Below are 17,874 nucleotides of genomic sequence, written 5' to 3'. Positions count from 1 at the left end.
ATCTCCCATGAGGGATTCTCAATCCTGTGTCATCTCATCTTATATGCTGGGCAGGATGCAATGTCTGTGAGTATCTTTGTTTGTTAACATGATAGCAACTTTGTAGTATTTGACAATACTTTGTTTATAAGAAGTTATTAGTTGGTAGTTACCGAAGTTTAGCTCCAGTGCTAGTTAGTTATACAATTAGTCTATTCTGTTGTTATAAATATGTTTATATCTTATGTAACATTTAATGTATAGTACTCAGTTCTATGTACAAAACATACTTTGTCTTTGTTTACAGTTTCACAAATTTGTTCAAGTAAAGCTTCAAAACAGCAAACCTGCTTGTCGAGGAATTATTTGAATGAGTGTTTAGCTGGCTGGATAACTAGATAGGAGCATGTCTAGCGAGACCAGTACACAGACACTTAATTTTTAATTTTGGTATATATTAAAATGCTTTGCCATGCCAAAAGTGAAATAAAGTTGTAACAGACAGTCTTTCACTGATACGTGGACATGGAATGTGCTTTGATGTGCATTAATGAAAGGCAGCAAACATTTGGGAGCAAATGTGCTTTAAAAAAGAGCTGTTGTATTTGCAAGCTGCTTTGTGATGGAGATATTTCAAGAGCTGGGTGTCGGATAGTAGATACTGACAGAACAAATGGTTGTGACTGCAGAGGGTAGTCATAGACAACAGAGATAAACAAACCCCCTTAGATTTGCAGAATTTGCGTGTACAACAAAACAGGCCACAAATTTGTAGAACGACTTTTGGTGGCTAAAAGGGAGGAGTCAAACCTTTTAAGTTCAGAAATACAGGATGCAACGTAACACGTGAAATGTGGCCAAGTGGTTTACTGCCACTTTTGTAAACTTTTATGAGTGACTTAACATTTTTGGGCTTTGATAAAGGCAGCTAACGGTTAGCCACACAAGATGTGTAAGTGTGAAAGTTTGACAGCTCAAATAACTTAGGTCGAACATTAAAGGAACATCTCACAATTTCTGAATGATTGATTTACTGAAAAAGGCAAGGGAAACTGTATAAAAACCAGTGACTAAAAATATCGGCACTGCAGTCAGAAGGAGGGGCCTGGCTGATCATCTCAACTCGAAGAGCTGCAGTCGAAAGGCAAAGAGCTGCAGTCAGAAGGAAGTGGCCTACAATCAACGCTGGACTGATCATCTGCAGGTGGTTGTATGTATGATTTCTTGTAACATTATTGGTGGTTGTGGTTTTGACTTAGGAATAATAAAAGGTTAAAGGCAGAACCTGTGTGTCTGGTGTAATTTCTCATAAGTCTCAAGTCCAAACTCTATAACCTGTTGGACGGAGCGAGGGGTAATTCCACACGTCCTATATGGCTTCCGTGATGTAATACACTGCGCACAACTCTGCAGCACCAAACAGTAAGCCTACATGTGCAGCCTTGCACAAGGTAAGTTAGTATTCATTTTGGAGAGCGGCCGCATACTCCGTAGCTATGCAGCCGACTGCAATTCTTCAACCAATATGATTTTCTGAGTGGATTTCAGCATTTTCCTGATGACTGGCCTGTAGTTCGCTGTTTTCTCTCTCCCTCCTTTCTTGAATAGCGGGGTTGCATTTGCTACCTTCCAATCCGCTGGGACCATTCTAGAATTTAGGGAATTTTGGAAGATTACAACCAATGCATCCACTATTTCTGCATAGAAACATAGAAGATAGGAGCAAGACTAGGCCATTCGGCCCCTCGAGCCTGCTCTGCCATTTAATGAGATCATGGCTGATCATCCAAATTCAGTACCCTGTCCCTGCTTTCTCCCCATATCCCTTGATCCCTTTAGCCTTAAGAAATATATCTAACTCCTTCTTGAATATATTTAATGAATTGGCCTCAACTGCCTTGTATGGTAGAGAATTCCACAGGTTCACCACTCTCTGGGTGAAGAAATTCCTCCTCATCTCTGTTCTAAATGGCTTACCCCTTACCTTTAGACTGTGACCCCTGGTTCTGGACTCCCCCCGCCATCGGGAACATCCTTCTTGCATCTAGTATGTCCAGTCCTGTCAGAATTTTATAAGTTTCAATGAGATCCCCTCTCATTCTTCTAAACTCCAGCAAATATAAGCCCAATCGACCCAATCTCTCCTCATACGTCATTCCTGCCATCCCAGGTATCAGTCTGGTGAATCTTCGCTGCACTCCCTCCATGGCAAGAACATCATTCCTCAGATAAGGCGACCAAAACTGCACACAATATTCAAGGTGTGGTCTCACCAATTCCCTGTACAGCTGCAGCAAGACATCCTTGTTCCTGTACTCAAACCTTCTCGCTAAGAAGGCCAACATACCATTTGCCTTCTTAACCGCCTGCTGCACCTGCATGCTTACCTTCAGCGACTGGTGCACAAGGACACCCAGGTCTCGTTGCACTTCCCCTTCTTCCAATCTATTGCCATTCAGATAATAATCTGCCTTCCTGTTTTTGCCACCAAAGTGGATAACCTCGCATGGCAGATGCAGTATAATGTGGATAAATGCATCTGCCCAAGCACCCAATCTATCCAAATCATACTGGAGATTCTCTGTATCCTCCTCACAGCACACATGCCCACCCAGCTTTGTGTCATCAGCAAACTTGGAGATATTACATCTAGTTCCTTCGTCTAGATCATTAATATATATTGTGAATAGCTGGGGTCCTAGCACCGATCCCTGCAGTACCCCACTAGTCACTGCCTGCCACTTGGCGAAAGACCCATTTATTCCAACTCTTTGCTTCCTGTCTGCCAACCAGTTCTCTATCCAAGTCAATACCTTACCCCCAATCCCATGTGCTTTAACTTTACACACTAATCGCTTATGCGGGACCTTATCGAAAGCCTTCTGAAAGTCCAAATACACCACATCCACTGGTTCTCCCTTATCTATTCTACCAGTTACATCCTCAAAAAATACCAGTAGGTTAGTCAAGCACGATTTACCTTTTGTAAATGCATGTTGACTTTGTCCGATCCTGTCACTGTTTTCCAGGTGCTCTGCTATTACATCTTTTATAATGGACTCTAGCATTTTCCCCACTACCAATGTCAGGCTTACTGGTCTATAATTCCCTGTTTTCTCTCTACCACCTTTTTTGAATAGTGGGGTTACATTAGCTACCCTCCAATCCATGGGAACTGTTCCAGAGTCTATAGAATTTTGCCAGCCACCTCTTTTCGAACTCTCGGATGTAGGCTATCAGGTCCAAGGGATTTGTTAGCTTTTAGTGCCATTAGTTTCTCAAGTACTTTTTCTCTACTGATATTAGTTACTTTAAGTTTCTCAATCTTTTTTTTATTCGTTCCTGGAATGTGGGCATCGCTGGCAAGACTGGCATTTATTGCCCATCCCTAATTGCCCTTGAGAAGGTGGTGGTGAGCTGCCGCCTTGAACCACAGATGGTAGTTAAGAGTCAACCACATTGCTGTGGGCCTGGAGTAACATAGAAGCCAGACCAGGTAAGGATGGCAGATTTCCTTCCCTAAAGGACATTAGTGAACCAGATGGGTTTTTACGACAATCTGGCAGTTTCATAATCATCATTACTGATACTAGCTTTTTAATTCCAGATTTATTTAATTAACTGAATTTAAATTCCCCAGCTGCCATGGTCGGATTTGAACTCACACCTTTGGATCATTAGTCCAGGCCCCAAGATTACTAGTCCAGTAACAACCACTATGCTACCATACCCCTTGGTTCCCCAATATTTTTGGTATGCTTATTGTGTTTTCTACTGTGAAAACAGATACAAATTATTTGTTTAAAGTCTCTGCCATTTCCTTATTCCCCATTATAATTTCTCCTGTCTCAGCCTCTAAAGGACCAATGCTTAATTTTGCTGCTCTTCCTTTTTACATACTTGTAGAAGCTCTTACAATCTGTTTTTATATTTCTTGCTAGTTTACTCTCATTCTATTTTCTCCCTTTTTACCAGTTTTTTGGTTATCCTTTGCTGGTTTCTAAAGCTCTCCCAATCCTTGGGCTTACTACTATTCTTCACAACATTATAAGCCTCTTCTTTTAATCCAATACTATCCATAACTTCTTTAGTTAGTCACAGATGGATCACTTTTTATTTCTCAATGTAATGCACATTCTATGTAATTGGCTTTATTTAAGTTTAAGACTCTCATTTTGGACTTAGAATTTCACATTGGGTTTGAGATGAAATACTTATCATATTATGATCACTCTTCCCCAGAGGAACCTTTACTATGAGATTACTAATTAAACCCCTCTCATTATACAATACAAGATCTAAAATACCCTGTTCTCTGGTTGGTTCCATGATGTATTGTTCCAGAAAATTGTCTCGAATGCATTCCATGAACTCATCCTCCAGACTACCTTTGCCAATTTGATTTGCCCAGTCTATATGAAGATTAAAGCCCCCCACAATTATTGTATTACCTTTGTTACAAGCTCCTATTATTGCTTGATTAATACTCTGTCCAATGGTGTGGCAACTGTTTGGGGGCCGATAAACTACTCCCACCAGTGTTTTCTGCCCCATGTTATTTCTTTTCTCCACCCATACTGATTCTACTTCCTGATCTTCCAAGCCAAGATCCTTTCCCACTACTTTCCTTATGTCACCTTTATTATTAGGGCTGCCCCCCACCTCCCTTCCATTCTGCTTGTCTTTTCAAAATGTCCAGTACACTGGAATATTTAATTCCCAACATTGGTCACTTTGCAACCACGTCTTCGTAATGGCTATTAGATCAAACCCATTTATCTCTTTGTGCCATTAATTCATCTATCCTGTTATGAATGCTTCATGCTTTCAGATAAAGAGCCTTTAATTTTAACTTTTTACCATTTTTCCCTGCTTTCACCTTAGTCGCTGATGCACTTTTACTGTTAAACACTGTCCTTTCCTGTCACTCTGCTTATCTTTACCTAAATACCTGCACTGCTCCATTGCCTTGACTTTTCTCATCAGATTTCTGAATTTCCCCTCACCTGACCACTCCCCCCGCCCCCAACCCCCACCACCGCTTTTTAGTTTAAAGCCTTATCTACAGCCCTAGTTATTTGATTCACCAGGACACTGGTCCTAGCCCATCAGTGGAGCCCATCCCAATGGAACAGCTCTCTCTTTCCCCAGTACTGGTGCCAGTGTCCCATGAATTGGATCCCCTTCCTCCCACACCACTCTTTGAGCCACGCATTTAACTCTCTGATCTGCTTCTCCCTATGCCAATTTGCGCGTGGCTCCGGTAACAACCCAAAGATTATCACCTATGAAGTTTTGCTTTTTAATTTGGACCCTAGCTCCTCAAACTCTCTCAACAGAACCTCATTCCTAGTCCTCCTCTTCCTTGTCCTCCTCCTGCAGTGGTCCCGTAATCCCTGCTGGCAAGGGCTGCACCCTCATGATGGCTAAGTTGTGAAGCATACAGCAGGCCACCATAAAATGGGACACCTGCTGTGCCGAATACTGGAGGGCTACTCTGAGCAGTCAAGGCAGCGGAATCATTGCTTCAGCAGCCCAATAGTCTGCTTGATGATGTTCCAGGTGGAAGCATGGTTCACATTATATGAGTGCTGGATACGAGTTACGGGGTTGCGTAGGGGAGTCATCAACCAGGTGCTGCGGTTCCACCAGAGACCCAATTCATGTACAAATCAGGGTCAAATAAGGCTGTGTCATTGCACCAACGCTCTTCTCGATCTTCCTTGCTGCAATGCTCCATCTCGCCCCCAGTAAGCTCCCCACTGGAGTGGAGCTAATTTACAGAACAAACGGGAAACTGTTCAACCTCTGTCGCCTCCAGTCCAGATCCAAGGTCGTCCCATCCTCTGTCGTCGAATTACAGTATGCAGATGACACTTGCGTTTGCGCTCACTCGGAGGTCGAACTCCAAACCATCGTCAGCACCTTCACCGAAGCGTACTCGAGCATAGGGCTTGCACTAAACATCCGTAAGGCAAAGGTCCTCGACCAACCTGCCCCCGCCACATAGTACTGCCCCCTGATTATCAAAATCCACGACAAGGCCTTAGACAACATGGACCACTTTCCATACCTCGGGAGCCTTCTGTTAACAAGGGCAGATGTCGACGACTAAGTCCAACACCGCCTTCAGTGTGCCAGCGCAGCCTTCGGTCACCTGAGGAAGAGAGTGTTTGAAGGCCAGGACCTCAACCCCGGCACTAAGCTCATGGTGTACGGGGCAGCAGTGATACCCGCCCTGCTGTATGCCTCAGAGACATGGACCATGTACAGCAGGCACCTCAAAGCACTGGAGAGGTAACACCAAGGCTGCCTCCGCAAGATCCTGCAAATCCATTGGCAGGATAGGTGCACCAACATTACTGTTCTTGCTCAGGCCAACATCCCCAGCATCGAAGCTTTGACCACGCTCAATCAGTTCCGATGGACGGGTCACATTGTCCGCATGCCCAATACGAGACTCCCAAAACAAGCGCTCTACTCGGTGCTCTGGCACGGCAAGAGAACCCCAGGTGGGCAGAGGAAACGCTTCAAGGACACCCTCAAAGCCTCCTTGAAAAAGTGTAACATCCCCATCGACACCTGGGAATCCCTGGCCCAAGACCGCACAAAGTGGAGGAGAAGCATCCGGGAAGGCGCCGAACACCTCGAGTCTCTTCGCCGGGAGCAAGCGGAAGCCAAGCGCAGGCAGTGCTAGGAGCGCACGTCAACCCAAGCACCCCACCCACCCACCCCTTCAACCACCATCTGCCCCACCTGTGACAGAGACTGTAGGTCCCGCATTGGACTCATCAGTCACCTGCAAACTCATTTTTAATGTGGAAGCAAGTCATCCTCGGTTCCGAGGGACTGCTTAAGAAAAGAAGCCCTTGTTTCTGAGCAGCCACCCTCGAGTTTGCTGTGGTGGCTGGAAGATTGCTGGCACACCAGACTGGTGCAGGATGAAGGCATCATGACTGCTGCCAGGATAACGGGTATTGTCCATCAGCAAGCGCTGGGTGTGGTCGCACACGAAATGCACATTAAGTGAGTGGTAGCCTTTGCACGTACGGAAGATCTCAGGATTGTTATGTGGTGCCCGCAAAGCCACATGGCTGTAGTCGATGACGCCCTGCACCATGGGGAAACCCACTATCCTGGCAAAGCCACATGCATGCTCGCCCTGCTTCTCTCTGCTCAGAGAAGAAAACAGTCCCTTCTGGTGTAGAGAGCCTCTGTGACCTCTCGGATGCAGCAATGGATGGCGAATGGTGAGATGTTAGCTATGTTTCCTGCTGCAGACTGGAAGGATCCACTGGCGAAGAAATTGAGGGCCACGGTGACCTTGAGGGCTACTGGGAGAACCATGCTAACCCTGCTCTCAGGCTGCAGGTCTGGTTGCAGGACGTGGCCGAGTTCTGTGACCACCTCCTTGCTGAAGCGGAGCCTCCTAAAACACTGCTCCTCACATAAGTGGAGATAAGTGAAGTGCTCTCAGAAGACCCTAGGTGGGTAAGGCCACCTGTTAAGAGCCCTCCTGGCCCTCTTTCTCCTCCCTCTGTGCGCATCTTCTCCTCTTCTTCGCTGCCTGCCCTCCCTCTCCTGAAGATACTCAAGCATGAAAGGGACTGCAAGTAGAGCCCCCATGACTGTGAGCAAGTGTAGTGAGCAGAAGCCTTTTAACATGAATGAAGGTGTTCTCCACTTGCCCCAACACTCCCTGTTACCTTAGGACCTTGAAAGAAGTTTAGAAAGCTGCTGGAGTTGCAGAAAGTTGCACAGTCAAACTGAAGAAACATGTCAGCTGCAAGTTGTTGCTGATGATCCTTTTAAATAATGCAGCTGGAGCCTCCATCCTACTTGTTAACACTTGCTCAGCTGGTTGCACTTGAGGAAAGCCGGTAAGTTGAATGGCGAACTCCAAACTCGCAGATTGGGCGTCAAGTGAGTCTTGCACACTCACTGCTGTCACGATCTATATCATTTCCATTACTTTAGCGATCACTGATATCAGCAGCGCTGCCGGCCCTCCATAAATTGTGGCTGCCATGGGACCAGTTGGCGGAAGACCGGCGGACACCATTTTTTTGCCTGAATCTGGCAGGAACGGGTGGTGCTAAACCCCCGAATTTCTAGGCCATTAGATTTCTGCATTCATGACGATTACAAAATTGTTCTCCTCTCCTTGTTTTAGACAATCCTGTATTTTTCAGTAGTGGGAAAAGATTTCCACCCAAAACATCAACCTAGCTTCTATTTTATGAGATGCCTACAGATATCCTGTGTATTTCCAACATTTAGATGAGAGTTTCACACAGCCATACTATGCAGAGTGACTGTTTAAATCAAGAGTGTCCAAGTTTTTTATTTTCATGGGCCATTTTTGTGCATGCCATGGAACCTCATGGACCGTGGTGGACCATTAAACATCAAACGGGAGGAGGAGGCTCCATGAATATCCCCATCCTCAATGATGGTGGAGCCCAGCACGTGAGTGCAAACAACAAGGCTGAAGAGTTTCCAACCATCTTCAGCCAGAAGGGCCGAGTGGATAATGCTTCTCATAGAAACATAGAAGATAGAAGCAGAAGTAGGCCATTCGGCCCCTCGAGCCTGCTCCGCCATTCAATGCAATCATGGCTGATCATCCAAATTCAGTACCTGGTCCCTGCTTTCCCCCCATACCCCTTGATCCCTTTAGCCTTGAGAAATATATCCAACTCCTTCTTGAATATATTTAATGAATTGGCCTCTACTGCCTTCTGTGGTAGAGAATTCCACAGGTTCACCACTCTCTGGGTGAAGAAATTCCTCCTCATTTCTGTCCTAAATGGCCTACCCTTTATCCTTAGACTGTGACCCCTGGTTCTGGACTCCCCGACCATCGGGAACATTCTTCCTGCATCTAGTCTGTCCAGTCCTGTCAGAATTTTATAAGTTTCAATGAGATCCCCTCTCATTCTTCTAAACTCCAGCGAGTACAAGCCCAATCGACCCAATCTCTCCTCATACGTCATTCCTGCCATCTCAGGTATCAGCCTGGTGAATCTTCGCTGAACTCCTTCCATGGCAAGAACATCCTTCCTCTGATAAGGCGACCAAAACTGCACACAATACTCAAGCATGTGGTCTCACCAAGGCCCTGCACAGCTGCAGCAAGACATCCTTGTTCCTGTACTCAAACCCTCTCGCTACGAAGACCAACATACCATTTGCCTTCTTAACCGCCTGCTGCACCTGCATGCTTACCTTCAGCGACTGGTGCACAAGGACACCCAGGTCTCGTTGCACTTCCCCTTCTCCCAATCTATTGCCATTCAGATAATAATCTGCCTTCCTGTTTTTGCCACCAAAGTGGATAACCTCACATTTATCCACATTATAGTGCATTTGCCTCGCGCCTCAGACCATCGTAGTTTCCTTTGTTTAAATTCAGGACCCTAGTCTCTGAGTCAACAACTTCATTCTCCATCTTAATGAAGAATTTTATCATATTATGATCGTTCCGACCCAAGGGGCCTCGTACAACAAGATTGTTAATTAATCCATTCTCGTTACATAATACCCAGTTTAAGATGGCCCGATCTCTGGTTGGTTCCTCGACATATTGGTCCAGGAAACCATCCCGTAAGCACTCCAGGAATTCCTCCTCCACAATATTGTTACTAATTCGGTTAGCCCAATTTATATGTGGATTAAAGTCACCCATGATTACTGCTGTGCCCTTATTGCACGCTTCTCTAATTTCCCTTTTAATGCCATCCCCAACCTTCGCATTACTGTTTGGAGGTCTATATATCACTCCCACTAACGTTTTCTGCCCCTTGGTATTTCTCAGTTCTACCCATACAGATTCCACATCATCAGAGCTAATATCCTTCCTTACAGTTGTGTTAATCCCTTCTTTAACCAGCAATGCTACCCCATCTCCCTTTCCTTTTTGCCTATCTTTCCTGAATATTGAATACCCCTGGATGCTGAGTTCCCAGCCTTGGCCACCCTGGAGCCATGTTTCTGTAATCCCAATCAAATCATAATCGTTTACCTCTATTTGCACAGCTAATTCATCCACCTTATTACGAATGCTCCTCACATTAAGACACAAAGCCTTCAGGCTTGTTTTTTTAACGCTCTTAGACCTATTCGAATTATTATTTACTGTGGCCATGTTTGATTTAAACCGTTGATTTCTCTGACTGCCACTTTTGTTTTTCTCCTTCCTATCTTTTTCTTTTATCCTTGTTTCCCTTTCCTCTGTCCCCCTGTTCAGGTTCCTAACCCCCTGCCATTTTAGTTTAAACCCTCCCCCAGAGCACTAGCAAACACTCCCCCTAGGACATCGGTCCCAGCCCTGCCCAGGTGCAAACCGTCCGGTTTGAACTGGTCCCACCTCCCCCAGAACCGGTTGCAATGTCCCAGGAATTTGAATCCCTCCCCCTCACACCATTCCTCTAGCCACGTATTCATCTGAAATATCCTTCTATTTCTACTCTGACTAGCACGTGGCACTGGTAGCAATCCTGAGATTACTACCTTTGAGGTCCTATTTTTTAATTTACCTCCTAACTCCCTATATTCTGCTTTTAGGACCTCACCCCGTTTTTTACCTATATCGTTGGTACCTATATGCACCACGACAACTGGCTGTTCACCCTCCCCTTCCAAAATGTTCTGCAGCCGCTCTGAGACATCCTTGACCCTTGCACCAGGGAGGCAACACACCATCCTGGAGTCTTGTTTGCGGCTGCAGAAACGCCTATCTATTCCCCTTACAATAGAATCCCCTATTACTATAGCTCTATCCCTCTTTTTCCTCCAGTCCTGTGCAGCAGAATCACCCCTGGTGCCAGGAAGTTGGCTGCTGCTGCCTTCCTCTGATAAGCCATCCCCCCAACAGTACTCAAAGTGGTGTATCTGCTTGAGAGGGGGATGTCCACAGGGGATCCCTGCACTACCTGCCTGCACCTAGTACTCTGTCTGTTGGTCACCCCTTCCCTTTCTGCCTGTCCAACCTTTGCCTGCGGTGTGACCAACTGATTAAACGTACTATTCACAACATCCTCAGCATTGCGAATGGTCCAGTGTGCATCCAATCGCCGCTCCAGCGCCGCAATGCGGTCTGTCAGTAGCTGCAGCTGGATACACTTCCTGCACACATGGTTGTCATGACAACTGGCTGTTCACCCTCCCCTTCTCGGCCTCCTCCTGAGGTCCCCACCATCACAGAAGCCAGTCTTCAGCCAATTCGATTCGCTCCACGTGATATCAAGAAACAGCTGAGCGCACTGGATACAGCAAAGGCTATGGGCCCCGACAGCATCCCGGCTGTCGTGCTGAAGACTTGTGCTCCAGAACTAGCTGCGCCTCTAGCCAAGCTGTTCCAGTACAGCTACAACACTGGCATCTATCCGACAATGTGGAAAACTGCCCGGGTATGTCCTGTCCACGAAAAGTAGGACAAATCCAATCCGGCCAATTACTGCCCCATCAGTCTACTCTCAATCATCAGCAAAGTGATGGAAGGTGTCGTTAACAGTGGTATCAAGTGCCACTTACTCACCAATAACCTGCACACCGATGCTCAATTTGGGTTCCGCCAGGACCACTTGGCACTCATTACAGCCTTGGTCCAAACATGGACAAAGGAACTGAATTCTAGAGGTGAGGTGAGAGTGACTGCCCTTGACATCAAGGCAGATTTGACCGTGTGTGACATCAAGGAGCCCTAGTAAAACTGAAGTCAATGGGAATCGGGGGTGAAACCTCTCCACTTGCTGGAGTCATACCTAGCACAAAGGAACATAAGAAATAGTAGCAGGAATAGGCCACTTGGCCCCTCGAGCCTGCTCCGCCATTCAATAAGATAATGGCTGATCTTGGGCTCAAAGCCACTTCCCCGCCCACTCCCCATAACCCTTCACTCCCTTATCTTGCAAAAATCTGTCTATCTCCACCTTAAATGTATTTAATGACCCAGCCTCCACAGCTCTCTGGGGCAGAGAATTCCACAGATTTACGACCCTCTGAGAGAAAAAATTCCTCCTCATCTCAGTTCTAAAAGGGCGACCCTTTAATCTAAAACTGTGCCCCCACGTTCTAGATTTCCCTGCAAGGGGAAACATCCTCTCTGCATCTACCTTGTCGTGCCCCCCCAGTATCCTATATGTTTCAATAAGATCACCTCTCAATCTTCTAAATTCCAATGAGTGTGGGCCCAGCCTGCTCAAGCTTTCCTCATAAGTGAATCCCCTCATCTCTGGAATTAACCCAGTGAATTGTCCCTGAACTGCCTCCAATGCAAGTATATCCTTCCTTAAATAAGAAGATCAAAACTGCACGCAGTACTCAAGGTGTGGTCTCACCAATACCCTGTACAGTTGTAGCAGGACTTCCCTGTTTTTATACTCCAACCCCTTTGAAATAAAGGCCAACATTCCATTTGCCTTTTTGATTACTTGCTGTACCTGCATGATAACTTTTTGTGTTTCATGCACAAGGACCCCCAGGTCCCTCTGAACTGTAGCATTTTGTAATCTCTCTCCATTTAAATAATTATTTGCTTTTTTATTTTTCCTGCCAAAGTGTATAACCTCGCACTTTCTCACATTATACTCCATCTGCCAAATGTTTGCCCACTCACGTAGCCTGTCTATATCCCTTTGCCGATTCTTTGAGTCTTCTGCACAACTTGCTTTCCCACCCATCTTTTTATCATTCGCAAACTTGGCTACATTACACTTGGTCCCTTCATCCATGTCATTAATGTAGATTGTAAATAGTTGAGGCCCCAGCACTGATCCCTGTGGCACCCCACTAGTTACTGTTTGCCACCCTGAAAATGACCCATTTATCCTGACACTCTGCTTTCTGTTAGTTAGCCAATTCTCCATCCATGCTAATATATTACCCCCAATTCCGTGAGCTCTTATCTTATGCAGTAACCTTTTATGTGGCACCTTATCGAATGCCTTCTGGAAATCCAAATACACCACATCCACTGGTTCACCTTGTCCACCCTGCTCGTTACCTCCTCAAAGAACTCCAGCAAATTTGTTAAACATGATTTCCCTTTCATAAAACCATGCTGACTCTGCTTGACTGCATTATGATTTTCCAAATGCCCTGCTACTGCTTCCTTAATGATGAACTCCAGCATTTTCCCAACGACAGATGTTAGACTAACTGGTCGATAGTTCCCTGCTTTATGTCTCCCGCCTTACTTAAATAGTGGCGTTACATTTGCGGTTTTCCAGTCCGCTGGGACCTCTCCAGAAACCAGGGAATTTTTAATCATTACAACAGAAAAAAACCACTATTAAGAACATACATAAGAAATAGGAGCAGGTGTAGGCCATTTGGCACTTCGAGCCTGCTCCGACATTCAATAAGATCATAGCTGATCTTCTACCTCATCTCCACTTTCCTGCACTCTCCGCATATCCCCTGATTCCCTTAATAATCAAAAATCTATCGATCTCTGTCTTGAATATACTCAAAGACTGAGTCTCCACAGCACTCTGGGGTAGAGAATTCCAAAGATTCACCACCCTCTGTGTGAAGAAATTTCTCCTCATCTCAGTCCTAAATGGCCGACCCCTTATTCTGAGACTGTGACCCCTGGTTCTAGACTCCCCAGCCAGGAGAAACATCCTCCCTGCATCTACCCTGTCAAGCCCTGTAAGAATTTTGTATGTTTCAATGAGATCACCTCTCATTCTTCTAAACTCTAGAGAATATAGGCCTCATAGGACAACCCCTCCCCCCCCCCCCCATCACAGGAACCAGTCTGGTGAACCTTCGTTGCACTCCCTCTATGGCAAGTATAATCTTCCTTAGATAAGGAGACCAAAACTGTACACAATATTCCAGGTGTGGTCTCACCAAGGCCCTATATAATTGCAGTAAGATGTCTTTAATCATATACTGAAATCCTGTTGTAATAAAGGCCAACATACCATTTCCTTTCCTAATTGCTTGCTGTACCTGCATGTTACCTTTCAGTGATTCGTGTACAAAGACACCCAGGTCCCTCTGAACACCAACATTTCCCAATCTCTCATCATTTAAAAAATACTCTGCTTTTCTGTTTTTCCTACCAAAGTGGATAACTTCACATTTCTTCACATTATATTCCATTTGCCATATTCTTGCCCACTCAGTTAGCCTGTCTATATCCTCTTGAAGCCTCCTTGCATCCTCCTCACAACTTACATTCCCACCCAGCTTTGTATCATCAGCAAACTTGGATATATTACATTTGGTCCCCTCATCCAAATCATTCACGTAGATTGTGAATAGCTGAGGCCCAAGCACTGATTCTTGTGGTACCCCACTAGTTACAGCCTGCCAACCCGAAAATGACCCGTTTATTCCTACTCCCTGATTTCTGTCCGTTAACCAATCCTCAATCCATGCTGTATATTACCCCCAAACCCATGAGCCATAATTTTGTTTAATAACCTCTTGTGTGGCACCTTATCGAATGCCTTCTGAAAATCCAAATACACCATATCCACTGGTTCTCCATTAACAATTCTGCTGGTTACAACCTCAAAAAATTCTAACAGATTTGTCACACACGATTTCCCTTTTATAAATCCGTGTTGACTCTGCCCAATCCTATTTATTATTTTCTAAGTGCCCTGTTACTATGTCCTTAATAATAGATTCTAGCATTTCTCTGCTACTGACGTCGGGCTAACTGGTCTGTAGTTCCCCGTTTTCTCTCTTCCTTCTTTCTTAAATAGTGGGGTTACATTTGCTACCTTCCAATCCGTGGGAACCGTTCTAGAATCTATGGAATTTTGGAAATTGACAACCAATGCATCTACTATCTATATAGCCACCTTTTTCAAAACCCTAGGATGTAGGCCATCAGGTCCAGGGGATTTATAGGCTTTCAGTCCCATTAATTTCTCCAATACTGTTTTTTTACTAATAATAATTTCTTTCAGTTCCTCATTCTCGCTAGAGCCTTGGTTCTCCACTATTTCCGGGATGCTTTTTATGTCTTCTTCTGTGAAGACAGACACAAATATTTGTTTAATTTCTCTGCCATTTCCTTATTCCCCATTATAATTTCTCCTGTCTCAGTCTGTAAGGGACCCACATTTACTTTAGCAAATCTTTTCCTTTTTACATACCTATAGAAGCTTTTACAGTCTGTTTGTATGTCTCTCACTAATTTACTTTCACATTCTATTTTCCCTTTCTTTATCAATTTCTTGGTATGCCTTTGCTGAATTCTAAAATCCTCCCAATCCTCAGGCGTACTACTCTTTTTGGCAACATTATAAGCCTCTTCCTTTGATCTAATACTCCCTTTAACTTCTCTTGTTAGACACGGTTGGACCACTTTTCCTGTGGGGTTTTTGTGTCTTAAAGGAATGTATATTTGTTGTAAATTATATATTAATTCTTTAAATGCTAGCCATTGCTTCTCTACCATCATACCTTTTAATGTAGTTTCCCAATCTACCTTAGGCAGCTCGCCCCTCAAACCTATGTAGTTTGCTTTGTTTAGATTTAAGACCCTAGTTTCGAATTTAACTAAATCACTTTGAAACTCAATATAAAATTCTATCATATATGGTCACTCTTCCCTAAAGGCCCCTTTACTACAAGGTTATTAATTAACCCTTTCTCATTGCACAATACTATATCTAAAATAGCCTAGTTGGTTCCTCAACATACTGATCTAGAAAACTATCTTGCATACATTCAATGAATTTGTTCACCACACTATTACTGCAAATTTGGTATGCCCAGTCTATATGTAGATTAAAGTCCCCCATGATTACTGTATTACCCTTGTTACATGCACCTCTAATTTCCTGATTTATACTCTGCCCTACATTACAACTACTGTTTGGGGGCCTATAAACAACTCCCACCAAAGTTTTCTGCCGCTTGCTGTTTCTTAGCTCCACCCAAATGGATTCAACTTGATTTTCGGAGCTAAGATCCTTTCACTCTACTGTCTTTATCCCATCCTTTATTATCAGGGCTATGCCTCCCCCTTTTCCATATTGCCTATCTCTTCTAAAAGTTATGATGTGGAGATGCCGGTGTTGGACTGGGGTGGACAAATGTGGGAAGTCACACAACACCAGGTTATAGTTCAACAGCTTTATTTGAAATCACAAGCTTTCGGAGCGCTGTTCCTTCGTCAGGTAAAGTCCTTCAAGTGAAGTCCTCCTTCATCACCTGACGAAGGAGCAGCGCTCCGAAAGCTTCTGATTTCAAATAAAGCTGTTGGACTATAACCTGGTGTTGTGTGACTTCCCATATTTCTAAAAGTTAAGTATCCTGGAATATTTAGTTCCCAACCTTGGCCACTTTACAATCACATCTCTGTTATGGCTATTAAATCAAACCTGTTAATTTCTATCTGCGCTATTAATTCATCTATTTTGTTGTGAATGTTTCGCACATTCAGATATAGTGCCTTCAGCTTTGACTTATTCTATTTTTCCCTGATGTCACCTTAGTCACTGATGCCTTATTACCTTTGTTACTCTCTCTCCCTTCCTGATCCACTCTGCTTATTTTTTTACCCAAAACTCTACTCTGCTCCAGAGCCTTGACATTTCTCTCGCTGCTTTTAAATTTACTCTTTCCTGAATCCTCCCCCCACAACCTTTCTTTAGTTTAAAGCCCTGTCTACTGCCCTTATTATTCAGTACGTCAGGACACTGGTCCCAGCCTGGTTTAAGTGGAGCCCGACCCAACGGGACAGCTCCCTCTTTCCACAGTACTGCTGCCAGTGCCCCATGAACTGAAACCCCTTCCTCCCACACCACTCTTTGCGCCACGCATTTAAACTTCTAATCTGTTTGTCCCTATGCCAATTTGCGCATGGCTCAGGCAACAATCCAGAGATTATTACCTTTGAGGTTCTGCTTTTTAATTTGAATCCTAGCTCCTCAAACTCCCTCAGCAGAACCTCATTCCTAGTTCTACCTATGTCATTGATTCCTATGTGGACCACAACAACTGGATCCTCCCTCTCCCACTCCAAGTTCTTCTCCAGCCACGAGATGTCTCTAACCCTGGCACTGGGCAGGTAACACAACCTTCGGAATTCTCGGTCGCGGCCGCAAAGAACAGTATCTATCCCCCTGATTAGACTGTCCCCTACCACAACTACATTCCCTTTCACTCCCCCCACTTGAATGGCCTCCTGCACCATGATGCCATGGTCAGCTTGCTCCTCCATCCTGCAGGCTTTTCCCTCATCCACACAGGCAGCAAGAACCTCATACCTGTTGGACAAGGGCAAAGACTGAGGCTCCTCCAGCACTGCACCTGGGGTCCCCTTACCAGTCTGAATTGCAGTCACACTCTCCTGTCCCTGACCACTTACCAGACCTATACCATTACCTAACCTAAAGGGTGTAACTGCCTCCTGGATCAAAGTGTCCAGGTAATTCTCCCCATCCCTGATGCCCTGCAATGTCTGCACCTCAGACTCCAGCTCAAAAACTCTGAGCTGAAGTTTCTCAAGATGCAGGCACTTACTGTAAACGTGGTTGTCTGGGATGATTATGTACTTAAAATAAATCAAAATGCATAATTTTAATATAAAAATTCAATATTTTCCAGGAAAGCTTGTCCCTGGATATCTCTAGAAATGTAGCACCAATGTTGTGCCTTCAATAATAACAGAAAATGCTGGAAACACTCAGCAGGTCAGGCAGCATCGTGGAGAGAGAAACAAGCATCTTCATTGCTTTCTATTTCCCTTCTCGTGTTTGATCAGGTATCTGCCAAGACTCGTTTTCACAGCCACATCTCTTTCCTCAGCAATTGTCTTCAGTTCCGACTTATTCCACGTGGATTCCAACTGAAATTCCACCCTTCGTGTTTCGGATCCACCCAGGATTACAGATATTTCCAAGATATTCAGCGTTCCTC

The sequence above is a fragment of the Somniosus microcephalus genome, chromosome 7 (assembly GCF_052327205.1).
Source record: "Somniosus microcephalus isolate GS21.2 chromosome 7, FLI_Smic_1.0, whole genome shotgun sequence".
Lineage (NCBI taxonomy): Eukaryota > Metazoa > Chordata > Chondrichthyes > Squaliformes > Somniosidae > Somniosus > Somniosus microcephalus.
The sequence above is the reverse complement of the archived record's forward strand: the minus strand, read 5'-3'. Positions refer to the sequence as shown.